We start from the raw sequence: 17,785 nt of genomic DNA, 5'->3' as shown, positions 1-17,785 counted from the left end.
AACCCGTGCCACTGCATCACCTGTTGACCAAGCTGGCTGTTGACCGACAAGTGGCTGAGCGTCTTCTCAAGTGTCTCGAGAAGGGAGAGCGTGTCTATCAGTCATACAGGCAGGAGGTGCTGGTCGAAAAGACCAAGAAAATGAGTGCAACCATATCAAAGAGGAAGCTGCCCCAGTTCAACGAACAGCCACAGAAAACACCAGCAACCATTCTCAAAGAAAAGAAGGATCTCTCATCCAAGGACGTTGCGGAGGCACAGAGAAGCATGGATATTGCAAAGGAGCGTGGCATGGACATCAAGCAGATACTTGATCACGATCTAATGCCAGTGACTCCACTGTTTGATGGTGATCTTCCCGCTCACGCCAACAAGTCAACACTTGTTGAAATTGAATCTCAACTGGACCTCACTCAATGGAATCTGACGTCTCTTCTTCCCACTCATGTTGTGGTGGACTTCATGTCAAAGATGCGACAGATGCCGCTAGCAGAATGTTCTACCCTCGGGGATGTAGTCACTGCAGTCATCACATCAGCCACAAGCCTCTGCCATGAGTCGGACTACATTCACCTGGTGCTAGATTCATACATTTAATTTTCCCTGAAAGAAGGCGAGCGCATGAGGCGAACTAATGTGACGCCTATTGACATTATTGGCATGAACGCAAACACACCCATCCCTCGGCAGCTTGATAAGTTTTGGGCATCCGAGAAGAACAAACGGAATCTTCAGCTGCTGGTTCGAGATATGGTGAGCAATCGAGCTGAAGGAAATCCTGTCATCATCGCCAGCTCTGTCGTCTCTGATGATGAGGTGCTTCCAGCCAAAGCAGCTGGCGGGGAAGAAATCTCGGACCTGCACAGCTGGATTGAAGAGGCAGACGCCAGACTGGTGGTACATGTGGAGTGGGCCGTTTGTGTCAAACAGTGCAAGAGAGTTGTAGTATGTTCCAACGACACGGACACGTTCGCTCTGCTGCTTCACTACACCCCTCAGTTCCGCAAGCGCTGGGGTTGAAGGAAATCTGGCAGCAGTACAGTACAGGTGAGAAGCGGCGGATGCTTCCACTGCACCTACAAGCAGTTTCTAAGCTTGGAGCACCGCTGGCCAAGTGTGTGATCAAAGCACACATACTTACTGGAGATGACTGTATGAGTAAGGTTGGAACGAAGCACGCTGCTATAGCCACTGACCCTGTACGGTATCTGATGAACTTTGGAGAGACAGACAGCTTGTCAGAGCAAGATGAAGCTCTGGCAGAAAAGTACCTTGTACGTGTCTGGGTGGGTGTAAGATCAAAAACAACAGCGGAAACGTTCCACCAGCTCAGAGTGGAGTACTACAGCAGTGCCAAAGCTGGAATTGACTCTCTCCCACCCACAAGCAATGTCATCAGAGGCCACATCCGCAGAGCAGCCTTTCTGGTGTACAAAGCATGCCATCTGCTTGGGGCGACCAGTCAACAACGTGAGGACAACCTAGAACCACTAGAACATGGGTGGGAGCAACATTTTGGCACCCTGTTGCCATCTAAATGCATGAAGCCCCTGCCACCCACTTTGCTCACAATATGCAAGTGTGCAGGCAAGTGTGACACACGACGGTGTGGGTGCTGTTCTGCTGGAGTTTCCTGCGTCACATTCTGCCATGGAAAAGCAGATAATTCCAATCAGTGAGGGAAAGAGACACTTGCAGTTACATTGAGAATGTATGTTGCATACGGGATAACTTTTCTGTTTGTGTTGGAATGTGTCATTGACCACACAAAACAGAAACAAAGTGAAAAAGCAGCAAAGACAGTTTTAGTTGAATAGGTAAATAGGGTGTTTACTTGTGAATTCAAGATCAGAATGACTTATACCTTTAACAGTGAATCATACTGTGAAAATGCATGTCAGAACTAATAGCATTGTGTATAAGAGCCCAGTTGTTACTGCTAGAATATCGAATGGTTACGTTCAAGACTGTCGGTATAAGAAAATTACCTTGACATTGGAAGGTCAAGATGACCCCAAATTCACACAATAATACCAGAAATGAACTCAGCACACCAAAATCAGATGGATTAGATATGTCACAAGTGTATATATTGTCAAAAACACAAAAGTTAGGATTTTCACTGCGGACGGTGGCGGCCATATTGGATTCGGCCAAGATGACCCCAAATGAACAAAATAATACCAGAAATGAACTCAACACATCAAAATCATTTGGATTAGAGGTATTGCAAGTGAAAATATTGTCAAAAACACAAAAGTTAGGATTTTCAATGCGGCCGATGGCGGCCATCTTGGATTCGGCCATTACGCAAAATGTACCAGGGTGGTGCCCGATCAACTCCGTGATTTTTCATGTCTGGGTACCCCTTGACTCAAATCAAGTGAGAAATTCTCTCAACTCCGAAATGTACACGGGACTTTTAAACAAGTACAGGACTACTCCCACCACAGGCAGTATCCTCAGCCTCGGACATTTTCCTCTCACTGATTGTCAATCATCGGTTTGGATCAACCAGCAGGTAAGTTATTGTTTTTAAAATCCAAGACATGACCATTGCAAACGTGGCCTTTGTAGAACTGAGCAAGATTCATCTGTTGTGTATGTCATGTGTGTGTTACTGAGTAACTGGGTGTGACTGTGAGTCACAGAGTGTGTGCTTGTTGTGTTCTTATTTTTTTTACTCAAGTTTAGAAAATGCTTGATCTTTAATCTATATGCACAGAATCAAATGTTGCTGTATCAGTGTATGAACTATGGTTGTAAAAGAATAAACAAAACAATTACTGAATTAGTGAGTGATTTGGCTCTGATAGTGAAGTTGAAATACATGTAGTACTTATTTCATTTTCAAGACATGTTAATAGTTATGTTAATATTGTTATGGTTTTTTTCAGGCCTCCCGAGAAACCAGAGGTGATGTGCATCATTCATACAGCTCCTGTCTTTCAGTTCCAACAGTTTACCTTTAAACATGGATACATGTACTGGAGAGGTATCAGGATGACTTGGCATGGTGCTTTACATTACAGACTACCCCTGAAGAGTAAGTTACACATTTATAAGGTATTGGTGATGGTGGTCTGTAGCTATAAACATGCATGTACTGATGTAGATCATTCAGCAGTCTTTTGTTCTTTGTAAATTGTATTACATTTACAAGTACTTTGTAGATGAAATTATTCATACATTTGAAGATGCATAGTAATACTGTGCATGGTAATTCACTAATTGGTATGATGTACTTTGTATACATAATGGTACAAATGTCTTTATTTTCTCTCTCCTTCCCATCTTAAAGTTTGTTGCAACCCTATACTCATAAAGTGCATTATGCTGTTTGTATGAACATTGATTTGAACTATTGTGATGCAAGAAAGTAAAACATGAAATAGCTAGAATGAAAGATTTACTCATTACTGGAATTATTTTAAATACAGTCAGTCATTTCCTTGGCTCACAATCACAGATCTGGCCAGTTTTTTTTATTTTTTACATGGAATAAGAGTTATATAATATAGTAAAACGTATCAACACCCTGACTGCCCCTGCGCAGTGTTAGAATTTTCTGAATGACTTCACATCACATTTCTCAACAAAACTGTAAGGTGTCAACGCTAAATAGGGAATGTGTGTGGGATGAGGGCTCATGCTGTCAATTAAAATAATAGTAAATTTCCATCACATTCCAGAAAAACCGCTCACATCAGCAGCATAACAAGATATCATGTCGTTAGAAAGGTTCTTGTGAGGAAGTCTTTTTAATTTTAATGATGAAAGATTCTTTTTAATTTTAATGATGAAAGTATATATATAAATAAATGGTTTTCACAGGAAGGAATGGTACCTGTAATATTACAGAACAATGTTTACAGTTTAGTTAATAGTTGTCACTGTCAGTATCACCCACACCATTCTCCATCCCACTGATTGTGTGAAGAACAAGTACATGTATTACTTCCTACCTACCTTCCGGCACCCCCACCACACACCCTCTTCTCAATACCAAAAACATATCCCCACCAGCGCACAGCAAAGTCTGAATGTGCTCAGTAATACATTTTCTTTATTTTCCAGGAAGTGAGGTGCCGAGATATGACGTGCAGGCAGCTTGCAGAGTGGTGCCTGGCTTTGCTGAGGATGATGATCAGATTCAATCCATTCTGTGCTGACAGAGCTACCAGAACTGACCCACACTGCTGGCATGACTTTTACAGCTGCATTCAACACTTTACTTTTACGCTGGTAACTTTACGGTTGCTCTCTCTCGATTGAGCATTTTTATTTTAACTAATGGGAACAAGAAGGGCAAAGCCCATACGACTCACATGCTTTACACATTTTTCCTACCAAAATACATGTGACCTTGACCCAAGGTCAAGGTCATCCAAGGTCATGCAACACAAAGCTGTTAATTCAAGACATAGGAAGTACAATGGTGCTTATTGGCTCTTTCTACCATGAGATATGGTCACTTTTAGTGGTTCACTACCTTATTTTGGTCACATTTCATAAGGGTCAAAGTGACCTTGACCTTGATCATATGTGACCAAATGTGTCTCATGATGAAAGCATAACATGTGCCCCACATAATTTTTAAGTTTGAAACAGTTATCTTCCATAGTTCAGGGTCAAGGTCACTTCAAAATATGTATACAATCCAACTTTGAAGAGCTCTTGTGACCTTGACCTTGAAGCAAGGTAAACCAAACTGGTATCAAAAGATGGGGCTTACTTTGCCCTATATATCATATATAGGTGAGGTATTGAATCTCAACAACTTCAGAGAAAATGTGAAAAATAGCTGTTTTTTAGGCAACATTTATGGCCCCTGCGACCTTGACCTTGAAGCAAGGTCAAGATGCTATGTATGTTATTTGGGGCCTTGTCATCATACACCATCTTGCCAAATTTGGTACTGATAGACTGAATAGTGTCCAAGAAATATCCAACGTTAAAGTTTTCCGGACGGACGGACAACTCGGGTGAGTACATAGACTCAATTTTGCTTCGCATGTGAGTCAAAAAGTAAATGCCTCTGCAGAGATTCGAACCTAGGACCTTGAGATTTTCAGGCCCATGTCCTAACCATTAGTTTTTTTTATTGTAAGATGGATATATGTCTAGTGGATGCAGCTACATGTACAAATGTGCCAAATTAGAACTTGCATTCTCAGCCTATAGTTTTCTTGGGCCATTCATGTGAGTACTAAATATTGTGAATGCATTGGTATTCCTCGACTATCACACATGTGAGACTGCCTTTTCTTACTTTTGTGAAATGTGTGAACTCACTTTGTTTACCTCTTTGTGTTAATAAATGCAGTTTATCAGTTACCTCTGTTGGTTTCTTCTGCAAGTATGTCAAATGGCCCACACACACCCTCATGCGCACACACACACAGACACGCACAAAATCAGATCTCAAGTGTAAGTATTCCTTTTGCAGTTTTATTTTAATGCCCATAATCAGCCAAACATAATTATATCATCACACTTGCACCTAAGCTTAAAGTAGCAGTCCTGCATACATATGTAATGTGTAAATGTTTCAGGTCACCATCTGTCCTGGCTTGAACATGCAATAAGAACACCTCTACACAAACACACGTACAGTCAACTGGCTAGCTGCTTCCCTGTAAGGCGTATTTGTCTATAAATTAATCGATTTTCCGAAGACAGCAGCCAGGTAGTGGATCTTTAGTATATGTCCAAGCAGACGGTTGATCTTATTACAACACATCAAGGAAATATTTAAAAAAAAAACTGATTCCAAAATCTAACCTTCCAAAGTTCATAATCAATAAAGAAGAATGGTATGTTACTGGAACCCTTTATTTATGACTTAAGGCAATGTGCGGCAGTAAAATTACCAAACTTAAAGGTACTGAACTTGTCAAATCCAGGTGCACGGATCCCCTGGGGCTTTTAGTCATACCTCAGGCAGCTATCCGTTAGAAGAACTACCAAGTTTCATTGACTTGCACCCAAAGAGTCAAGAACTGCAATTTTTTTACGAATTAATTTTGGACTCTGTCCCGGCTGGTCTCGACCTACTGTTGGATCTAAATTTAGATCAGGTAGATCACCACATCATGCACAAAAAGACACGTCACTGCAAACTATGTCAGACATCATCATGAGTTTGTGTAAAACAAAATGGATGCCGGAATCACTCATTTGAATCGAACTCAGACCAAACACCACGTAATAACTAGGTTAATTTATGCACTCGCGTGAACAAGAAACTGTCGAGCTTCACAGATGTCGTCGTTGGGTAGTTTTGGGTTTGTTTTACTACCATAGGAGGATTTTTGAACTGTAAATGCACTCAGCTGCAACAAAAACGCAAAACTAAGGCTGTGAGCTGCATTGTGCCTTTAAACTTGAAGAATAGTCAAGGAATAACTTGGTTTTCTGGTTAATTCTTGAAGTGACTTATTAAAATGAATGAAAACATTGTGGATGGATATAGACTGCTGTTGCTATGGAATCTAGCATTAACAGCGCCATATGGGATTTCTAGAAAACAGTTTTACAGCAACATCATACATCAGAAATTCATAATATTTAAGGATACACATGTATTATATCTACAATCATAAAGAACGTGTTGAATTTAAATTAATTATTGTAATGAATATGCAGTAAGAAATTCGTTCATCCTCATGACAAAAGATATCAAAATTCAACTGTAGTCTGTTGTCAAAAATCGTTCTATATGATTGTAGATTGATACATGTGTATCTTTCATTCTTTGTGCCAAATATTAGGAATTTCTGATGTATGATGTCGCTGTTAAACAGTTTCCTAGAAATCCAATGTAACGACTGTTTCCATCTACGTCGATCAGTATTCACAATTCTCCGAAAGCGGCGTATGGCTGCCTAAATTCTTTCTTTCTTTCTTTATTTGGTGTTTAACGTCGTTTTCAACCACGAAGGTTATATCGCGACGGGGCTGCCTAAATGGCGGGGTAAAAAGGATCATACACGTAAAAATCCACTCGTGCAAAAACACGAGTGTACATGGGAGTTTCAGCCCACGAACGCAGAAGAAGTATTCACAATTGTTTTATTTATTTTTATGCAGAAAACCAGGTTATTCCATGTATTTTCCTAATTCAAGTTTACTGCCGCACATTTCCTTAAAGGCACAGTGCAGCTCACAGCCTTCGTTTTGCGTTTTTGTTGCAGCTGAGTGCATTTACAGTTCAAAAATCCTCCTATGGTAGTAAAACAAACCCAAAACTACCCAACGACGACATCTGTGAAGCTCGACAGTTTCTTGTTTACGCGAGTGCATAAATTAACGTGGTGTTTGGTCGGAGTTCGATTCAACTGAGTGATTCCGGCATCCATTTTGTTTTACACAAACTCATGATGACGTCTGACATAGTTTGCTAGTGACGTGTCTTTTTGTGCATGATGTGGTGATCTACCTGATCTAAATTTAGATCCAAAAATAGGTCAAGACCAGCCGGGTCTGAGTACAAAATTAATTCGTAAAAAAATCGCAGTTCTTGACTCTTTGGGTGCAAGTCAATGAAACTTGGTAGTTCTTCTAACGGATAGCTGCCTGAGGTATGACTAAAAGCCCCAGGGGCTCTGTGCACCTGGATTTGACAAGTTCAGTACCTTTAAGAAAATGTAAGATTTACTGAACTTTGACCCAGCAGTTTTTGTAAGTGGACAGGCCTTAGTTTTATTTCGGTGGCATAATTCAATGCGCTTCGTCAAAATGTCTTGAACTGAAAACAAAAGCAGACGCAAGACTTATGGTCAGTTGGAGTTGTCTCCCGTACTCCTAACTTGAATGTGCTGCAGACAGGTGTACCCAAACAGCTCATATCACAAACGGTTTGGAATTCCCAAAAACGCAAGATCCGCACTGCACAACTTCAGTTCAGCGCTCGGTCTCTTTTTGAAAATGTGTATCTTGAGAGTGTGGAGAAAAGTGCAGTACACCTATGGTTCTTTTTTTCGTATTCCTTATTTCCCCAATGAAAGTCCTGTAAAGCGTAATAGTACAAAAGGGCACCCAGTACAAATCGCCAGTGCATAAATAGGTCACTTTAACCCGACAACTTGTGTGCACCAGAATGGGGTTTTTCCTCTTTCTCTTAGCAAGACTTTGGTGCCAAGCGGTTAATCGCTTGCATCTGTAGCACTGGCCCCGACCTGACCGGACTTGAACAGGGCAAGCTGACCCCGAGAGGCAGTTGCTCTGGGCCCCAAGCACACCCCCCCTCCCCCCCCTTTTCTTTTGCTCTTAGACTCTCTGTCGGTGCACAGCGGGGTCGGCAGATAGCGGACTGACCACGGCATGGTCTTTGTTCCAGCCTCCCCCCCCCCCCCCCCAAGATAAAGGACCGAAATGGCTGAGCTGGCAACTCTCCTAGTTGTACGGTACAGAGTGACAAACATTTGAGTTTTGGAATATTCTAATGACGTTTTAATCATCTCGCTTTCAGATGCAACACATTCTTTCTCCCCTTCCTTTAGGTTGCTAAGAATGGAGTTAGTGTTCTTTTTGCCTCTGCACACATACGTGCGCATGCACGCACACCTCTCTCTCCCTTGCTCCTTTCTTTTATTCTGCACCCTTTTCCTTGATATTCATATATTCGATACATGTAAGATACATGTATTTTTACGTTAATCATATAATACTGATGATGTACAAAGAGAGTAAACCAAGTGTGTACAAGAGGGGATACAGTACGGATAGCCCGTGTCTTGAGCAGAGAAAGTAGGTCATTTTAAGCTGACCACTTTTATGCTGCCAGATCTGAGTTTTGCTCTATTCCTTAGCAAAACTCCGGTACCGAGCGATTTAATTGCTTTCACATGTGTTGGTAAGGCGAGCGGGTCTGGCCCTGGGAAACCGAGCTGTCGCTCTAGTCCCCCCATCCCCCTCCCGCAACTGGACTTTACATCCCCCCCCCCCCCCCCTTTCCCTATAGCCGTAGGAAATGATTCGACTTGGAGATTTTAGAGTCTTCTTTGCCCCGCCTTGCTTGCAATGTTTTGATTACAGGGCCGTTTTTGAACATAACACATAAAGTCCCTTTTTGTTTTAGGACCATCTGTGTTAAGTTTGACGATCAGTTTTAGGAAGGTTTTTATGAAGAGAGGCATGTTCTTTTTACCCTCTCTTTCGTTTGTTGATTTTTTGCTTGACGTGTTCTGCTGTTACATTCCTAAACACGTACTCTCTCTCTCCCTATGTTATTTTGCCGTCTTTTTCTCGGCGTCCCTTTTTGTTCGTATATTCGATATATCTATTCAGTAGGATGTAGTGATGCAAATGTATAAAGACGGATGAAACCGGGGTATGCCGATGTTTGGTTACGGCAATGGCCATTATTGTTTTGAGCACGCAGCGTTTTGCGGGGTTTTTGTGGGCATGGATTTGCCGTTTGGTATGAACGTCTAGCGGACGTTTTGTATGTTAGAGAAGAAGCATTTTTGTGTGAACATAATTGCTCAGTCTTTGAGAGACAGAGTGTAACTGGAAGTTTTGCAGTTCGTCTGCGTTTTTGTCTACCTACAAGTGTTTGGTATCTACAGATACGTTGTAAGGTTTGTTGTTTAATGACATATGTGTGTACATCATTTTTTATGTGGGTTTTCTTAATAGAAGAACCTTTGTGTATATTTGAGGAGTTTAACTTCAAGTGATAAAGGGGGCTGGCAGCAGGCTCGGGGCCCTCCACCTCCCCTCCCCTTTGCTCCCGCGCTGCCAGAGCGAGATTCTCATTGGTCCTGCTAGGGTGACGTAGGAGGAAACCCCGTTAGCTATAAAAGACCCCTGTCCCCGTGAGATCGGGAGGAGTTGCATTGAGCTGGGTTAAAGGTGTGGGAATCTTTCCTTATGCTTGGTGCTTCTCCTCAGAGAGGCGTGTGAGAGAGTAGGGTGCCTAATAAGTGCCTGAAACATGCGTCTCCCCTGTTTTAGAGTCAGGGTCATCAAAACTACCACGGAGGAGTTGCATTGAGCTGGGTTAAAGGTGTGGGAATCTTTCCTTATGCTTGGTGCTTCTCCTCAGATTTGCGTGTGGTTTGGATGGTATGTGTGCCTTAGTGCCTGACCTGACAGACCACGTCCTCAATACGCAACTCTTGTCCCACTGGCAATAGTGAGCAGTGTGCGCTGTTCACTCGGTTACCACAAAGCTTATTAGGGTAGTGCGCGCTACTCTAAAGGTTACCAACACGCGGTGATCGAGTGGCGTCACTCGATTTTGTCCAGGCCCCGAACCCCTGCCCGATTTTTCATCCAGAGTAGGACTTAGGTTTTGTTTTCAAAGAGTAAGTTAGATCGCTGGGGTACCTACGGGTCATGCCCGATTTTCCAGCATTGTAAAGACTCAGATTTTATTTGTTAGTGTAGTGTTTAGACTGTATTAAAGCCAACCTAGACTCTTTATAGATATACTTTCTATGGAAGGACCCACGTATGTTTTCTTTTGATGTTTTTGTTTGAATACAATTGGAAATCCTATTACACTCTTGTTGACTTTGTATTTTGTTCGTCTGTTCGTCTGGTGCGTGTGGTTTGAATGCCATCCTGACAAATGTCCTTTAAGACCGCACGCACAGTAACACCTTAGACGCAGACAGTTTCCGTGAAGCTACCACCGCTCGGCTTTACAAGAGAAAAATATAGAATATTGCACCGTCCAAAGGAATTGAGTTCTTATGGGACAATGACAGCGCTCAGTTCAAAACGATAGGACAACTTTTTAAATGAGGCAGGGCCTACCGGGGGGGGGGGGGGTGGTTCTGGGGGTTGCGCAACCCCCCCCCCCCCTAGCCTAAACATGTACCTCACTTATTTAAAACATTTTTTATGATTGTTTATTTTATGCCGTTTCATGCAAGGAGCGACCATTTTCCTATCTCAGAATATGACCTACCCATCAGCTTCAGGGGGCTTTGCCCCCTGACCCCCACAGGAACATCCCCCTGGACCACCACTGGCAACCCCCCCAACCCCTCCTCTTAGCCTAGTCCGGCCCTGTGAGGCGTAGCGGGCCTTTAAAACATTGACAAAAATGTACAATAGCAACAAGTTGTAATGCTCAATACAACCAATACTGAGTGGACATTTACAATACTGGGAAACAGTTCTTTTTGTCCGGTGATCCTCTGCGGCTGTTGCTGTAGTTTCCCCATCGATCATAGCTGGACTTGGATAGCACTGCTTTTCATCCACATTCACTGGCCAGGTCTTCGTCATCTTCAGTCACTACTGACAAATGAATGAGAAAGGAACTGATCTTAAACACAACGACAAGAACAAGTCTAAGTATGAGTATAAAGGAATAAGTTGTGTACTGTTTGTAACTGACACACATACACACACTAAACCCACATAAATGCCAAGAGCTTAAACATTCTTTTTCCCTGGTAGACAAGTTCAAATAAAATCCCCCGACTCCCCCGACTCCCCCCCCCCCCCCCCCCCCCCCGCCCCTACTGCGTCTGATTTTTGTTGGAACCCCAAAGACAGTGATTAAGTGGATTTCCATTATAGTCAAGGCTGTTTTCAATGTAACTTGTAAGCTACAGAACATGTAGTGATGTACACACATACAACTTTAACTTGTCTACATTGTATACATGTCTGTCACCATATTTGAATACATTCAGTTCACTAATTCAGTCAAAATTTCACTGAATGTAAAACGACATATTATTCTAGAAAGATATCAATGCCACTGTCCTACATTATCATAGGAATCATGTGTGTCAAGTTCTATTATTATTTTCCTTTTAAAGTTTTACGCTCTCTGTGCTCTACACACATGCATAATATACATGTTATACATACTCAAAAAAGGAAAATAATAATAGAACTTGACACACAGTTTCATTGAGATAATTATATCCTGACAGTGACAGATGCGCTTCTAGTATATTAGTAATGGTTCCAATACGGGAGGAAGTGATCACCATACTGGTGAAATAAGGCGAAGAAGAGCTTGCGGTTTGGAGTCTAAGTCAGTAGGTGTTCATTATTTTATTATTATCCCTGAACCTGAATTATGAGGAAAAAAACCCACTCTCTCACAGTCTTGCTCACAGTCACACACACACACACCTCCACATAAGTTATTCTGACCAGAACTTGAGAATGAGAGAGAGGGGAAGGAAAAAACACATTGTATGTCATAACACTGACACTGACAGTTGTACATAATAAAACCTTTTACCTGATTCGTCCCTGGCCATGCAGCAATCGGTTGGCTTTTTCAGCTGAGAGGAGACCTGCAATAAAATAATAAATGAAGTACCAATCATGGGAACATCACTTTCAAAATGGTGAGTACTAGCAGAGCAGTAGAACCATTGATTGCCTTTCAAAGAAACGCACTGTAACCAGCCAGCCTGGGTAAGTCAGCAATTTGATTCTTGAACTACATGTAGCCTCCAACCTGCTTGCGGTTATCTATTTTTAATTCTAGCATTAAAACATTTGACCAGCACTAGCTTTGATTTTGTATTCACTGTCTTGGAAGTTGGATTCAATCTTAAAAAAAAGGATTTTTAAAATATTATGACTCATGCATCTCGAATTGGGTCAAAAAGAGGTTGCAAAAACGTGGCAGTGGTACTCTTCTTCTTCTCCACATCAATGAGGAAATCCCTGTACAGGGCAACTATCTTCGTATCTGACGTAAGGCAAGGATACATACATACACGTACAGGTACATGCATCCAATGTTGTTGTCAGAGACTGACACTCAGTGACTGTCAGTGACAGTGAGCGGAGTGACACATGTTGCAACACATACTCGCAAAGACCCACTCTAAGTATAAAACGAAACATGGAAACTTACCTCTGGTTAATATGCAATGGTTCGCCCGTCCCAATTCTCTCGCATTAGCAAACATCATTGGAGATTCTTTCCGAATTGATCACCTTCGCTCCTTGCCTTGGACTGCCATTTTGTAACTTGACTAAAAACCGAAACGCTATAGGTCTGACAAACCACGCTCAACGTCCAAAATAACTTGAGGAGGAAAAAAAAAGCCCACACTGAATCTTTTTTGGGGCAAAAACGTTGTTTTGAAATCTCCGAAGCTGCTTGCAAAGTCAAAGATGACGCAGAGATCTGTACAGTATCTCCCTGGATGACGCAAGGATAGTGTTCGACTCGGCTCTTTGACTTGGTAAACATCGGAACTTCCGATTACGTTCGTAGTTACTCGGAACCAGCCTTCGGGATTGAAAGCCCGCAACTGACGTGTGAAAAAAAATTTCGCCCCCCGGACGGGGTCAAAGGCATAAGTAAAGTAAGTAAGTATTCAACCCAAAGAAAAACATTTTGCATCTCTACTATTAAAAGACAGTCAAACGAACGCATAAGCAAGGAAACACACAGGCCATTGAATATCGAATCGATCTTACATGATACTATTTATAACAGTCTCAGTCACTATATTCTGCGCTTACCCTTAAATGATTCACATAGTAAGTATACTGTGTTTTAAAAAACTATTTAATTCTTCAAGTATATTTGAGACTTGAGTATGTGCCGTATTAAAACTGAAAATGATTGCACTAAACCAGTGTTTCGTGTTTACTGCTTCTCTGGTTTATGTCATAATACAACGGTCGAATTCGTATTAGCATCTGTCTATACAATATTGCAAATTTCATGTATAATCTAACACATTTTGTATATTTATTTTATTCATGATATGCTTTTTGTTAATCTTACTTTGTGATCTGTAAAATAGTGTACATTTCATTAAGATTCTTGCATTTACTGTCAGCGTTTCAATATATCTTTTCGGTTGTTTATAACCGGTTCAAGAATTGTCGTAAAGCGTAAACCTCGTTCAAAATCTTTCAAATCTTGTAAAATCTTCATTCAGAATCATATTCAGGGTCGGTCAAACGTTGTTAGCTTCAAGGCGTGATGTCAGTCTCATTTAGTTTATGTCACGTAATATGTGTCTCATTCAGGTTTTATCGCGTGATGTCGATTAGGTTCTTCTAACACGTGATGTCGGTCACATTCAATCTTTCTCACATGACGTCAGTTTCATTTAGTTTATGTCACGTGATGTAAGTGTGTGTTTGTGTTTGTGTGTGTGTGTGGGGGGGCTATGTGTGTGTGTGGGTGTGTGTGAATGTATGTGTGTGTGTGTGTGTGAATGTATGTGTGTGTGTGTGTGTGTGTGTGTGTGTGAATGTGTGTGTGTGTGTGTGTATGTGTGTGTGTGTGTGTGTGTGTGTCACTTTCTCTGTTACCCCCTCTTACTCTATCTCTCTCTATCTTTCTCACTGACACTCTCTCTCCCTCCTCTTTCACACACACACACACACACACACACACACACATACACACACACACCAAACTCCGCTAGCACTTAATTTACTCATACATTTCTGATCAGTTTTTCTTCAGCTAAGACCCCAAAACCGGATGTCAATATATATAATACCTCACACATACTTCAGAACAAAGAGTCGGTGACGTAACACGTCTTCAGACACAAAATTTTATGATAACATGAAATGAAAATGACAAAATATGATGTATGAAGGAAGCAGGAAAATGCAGCGAGTATTTGACTTTTGATACTGCAGTGTTGGAGAAACTGGTATCCAGCTGCACTGAGCGATTACACGACACCTAACATTTTAATCTGCTCTTTGTGAACGAATGCTTGTTATCTCGTTAGCACGACTTACACACGTGATCGATTAGGACAGAGCTCTCTTCGGAACACAGCCGCCAGATCTTACATGTTTGTTAAATGCGAATCTCGTTTACTAAGCGAGAGCAAATCCAATACAACACATTACGATACATTACAATGTACCGGGATACAATACAATACAAAACAACGCAATGCAATACAATGCAATGCAACACAATACAGTGCAATGCAATGTAATACAATACAATGCGAACAATACAATACAATACAAAGTACTTAATACTCTTAAAATAGACATTCGGGGGAAGATGATAGGACAAACAATATAAACCATTAACATCATAATACTATACGTGGATGCAGTAACGTAAGGTAGATTTCTGTGCTTGAAAAAAGGAAGACCAATAATTAAGTCGACATCATATATCTAAACTGTGCTTTCCTGAAGGCATGCTTCATGGCACGGTCTTCAAATCCTCACATAAACTCGCATAAGCCCCTTTACCAAGACAGCAAATGGAGTGGAAGCAGCATGCAGTGGCTGCAACAATAACAACAAACACAACAACGACAAATACAACAAAGACAACAACAACAACAACAACAACAACAACACCAACATTTAATGATGCCGATGTTTTTTCTCTTTTGTAAAGCAGTCACGCGAGTTGTAAAGAAGCAAAGCTGTGTCGTCATACAAGTTTGGAAATAACCACAAAGACTGTAACACGCCTGTAGAGTTAAAGTTTATACCCGTTCTTTTCACTCAACTTCACACGATAATTTTGAACCAGGAAGTGGATCCTTCTATCGTGATAAAGCCTTGTCATATCGCGTAAACGTTCTTTCTGCTCAGAGCATGCAAAATGTGAAACGGTTTTATTCTTGAGAGAATATATGTTGCTGTGTGAATCACTTGTCGATACTTTGATCTAAGAGCAAGACAATTCTGTGTTGATAAACGTTATAGCGTGGTGAATCTTGTTTGCCTGGATCGGTTTGGGTTTTCTTCACTCTAAGGTTATGGAAAACGTCATGTTTGTTTCCTTGTTATACTGCTGTCTTTTGATTACGGCTGTCAGTGGCACAGGTAAGGAAGGTTAACCAAATGTTACACACTCACTCGATGAAAGTTGAATGTATTCAACCGTCAACCAAGCAATCCATTCAGTCATGTGCCCATCAATCAATTCATCCAGCGACCAATCTATCATCGTCAATGACTCCTAACTGAAAATCTATTTGATTGGATGAAAGAGCGAAGAGTACCACCATTCACTGTCAGACAACTGTTGGAGAGCGGGAGTCACTATGCCCCACGCCTGCATAAAGCAGACGATGGCGGGTAAATTGACACGTAGCCTTCATTACATTTAGTCAAGTTTTAATGTTTTAACGTAGAGGGGGGAATCGAGACGAGGGTCGTGGTGTATGTATGTCTGTGTGTCTGTGTGTCTGTGTGTGTGTGTAGAGCGATTCAGACTAAACTACTGGACCGATCTTTATGAAATTTGACATGAGAGTTTCTGGGTATGAAATCCCCAGACGTTTTTTCATTTTTTTGATAAATTTCTTTTATGACGTCATATCCGGCTTTTCGTGAAAGTTGAGGCGGCACTGTCACGCTCTCATTTTTCAACCAAATTGGTTGAAATTTTGGTCAAGTAATCTTCGACGAAGCCCGGACTTCGGTATTGCATTTCAGCTTGGTGGCTTAAAAATTAATTAATGACTTTGGTCATTAAAAATCGGAAAATTGTAAAAAAAAAATACAAAATAATTTATAAAACGATCCAAATTTACGTTCATCTTATTTTCCATCATTTTCTGATTCCAAAAACATATAAATATGTTATATTTGGATTAAAAACAAGCTCTGAAAATTAAATATATAAAAATTATTATCAAAATTAAATTGTCGAAATCAATTTAAAAACACTTTCATCTTATTCCTTGTCGGTTCCTGATTCCAAAAACATATAGATATGATATGTTTGGATTAAAAACACGCTCAGAAAGTTAAAACAAAGAGAGGTACAGAAAAGCGTGCTATCCTTCTTAGCGCAACTACTACCCCGCTCTTCTTGTCAATTTCACTGCCTTTGCCATGAGCGGTGGACTGACGATGCTACGAGTATACGGTCTTGCTGAAAAATGGCATTGCGTTCAGTTTCATTCTGTGAGTTCGACAGCTACTTGACTAAATGTTGTATTTTCGCCTTACGCGACTTGTTTTATCTCCTTGCTTTTTTATATTTAGTCAAGTTTTGACTAAATATTTTAACATCGAGGGGGAATCGAAACGAGGGTCGTGGTGTATGTGCGTGTGTCTGTGTGTCTGTGTGTGTGTGTGTGTGTGTAGAGCGATTCAGACTAAACTACTGGACCGATCTTTATGAAATTTGACATGAGAGTTCCTGGGTATGAAATCCCCGAACGTTTTTTTCATTTTTTTGATAAATGTCTTTGATGACGTCATATCCGGCTTTTCGTGAAAGTTAAGGCGGCACTGTCACGCCCTCATTTTTCAACCAAATTGGTTGAAATTTTGGTCAAGTAATCTTCGACGAAGCCCGGACTTCGGTATTGCATTTCAGCTTGGTGGCTTGAAAATTAATTAATGACTTTGGTCATTAAAAATCTGAAAATTGTAAAAAAAAATTAGAATTTATGAAACGATCCAAATTTACGTTTATTTTATTCTCCATCATTTGCTGATTCCAAAAACATATAAATATGTTATATTCGGATTAAAAACAAGCTCTGAAAATTAAATATATAAAAATTATTATCAAAATTAAATTGTCGAAATCAATTTAAAAACACTTTCATCTTATTCCTTGTCGGTTCCTGATTCCAAAAACATATAGATATGATATGTTTGGATTAAAAACACGCTCAGAAAGTTAAAACAAAGAGAGGTACAGAAAAGCGTGCTATCCTTCTTAGTGCAACTACTACCCCGCTCTTCTTGTCAATTTCACTGCCTTTGCCATGAGCGGTGGACTGACGATGCTACGAGTATACGGTCTTGCTGAAAAATGGCATTGCGTTCAGTTTCATTCTGTGAGTTCGACAGCTACTTGACTAAATATTTTATTTTCG

The 17,785-nt window shown here is 40.9% G+C and overlaps 2 long non-coding RNA genes across 2 annotated transcripts; one reads left to right on the top strand and one right to left on the bottom strand.

The window, feature by feature from the left end:
* Positions 1–2,440: 2,440 nt before the first annotated feature.
* LOC138973872 (uncharacterized) lies at positions 2,441–4,460 on the top strand. Its single transcript, XR_011458206.1, has 3 exons — positions 2,441–2,520; positions 2,897–3,045; positions 4,077–4,460. It is a non-coding gene; the product is annotated as an uncharacterized lncRNA (long non-coding RNA).
* Positions 4,461–10,976: 6,516 nt separating this feature from the next.
* LOC138973877 (uncharacterized) lies at positions 10,977–13,283 on the bottom strand. Its single transcript, XR_011458207.1, has 3 exons — positions 12,847–13,283; positions 12,220–12,274; positions 10,977–11,255 (listed from the first exon to the last, which is right to left on the bottom strand). It is a non-coding gene; the product is annotated as an uncharacterized lncRNA (long non-coding RNA).
* Positions 13,284–17,785: the final 4,502 nt, after the last annotated feature.

This window comes from Littorina saxatilis, linkage group LG8 (genome assembly GCF_037325665.1).
Source record: "Littorina saxatilis isolate snail1 linkage group LG8, US_GU_Lsax_2.0, whole genome shotgun sequence".
Lineage (NCBI taxonomy): Eukaryota > Metazoa > Mollusca > Gastropoda > Littorinimorpha > Littorinidae > Littorina > Littorina saxatilis.
The sequence above is the reverse complement of the archived record's forward strand: the minus strand, read 5'-3'. Positions and strand labels throughout refer to the sequence as shown.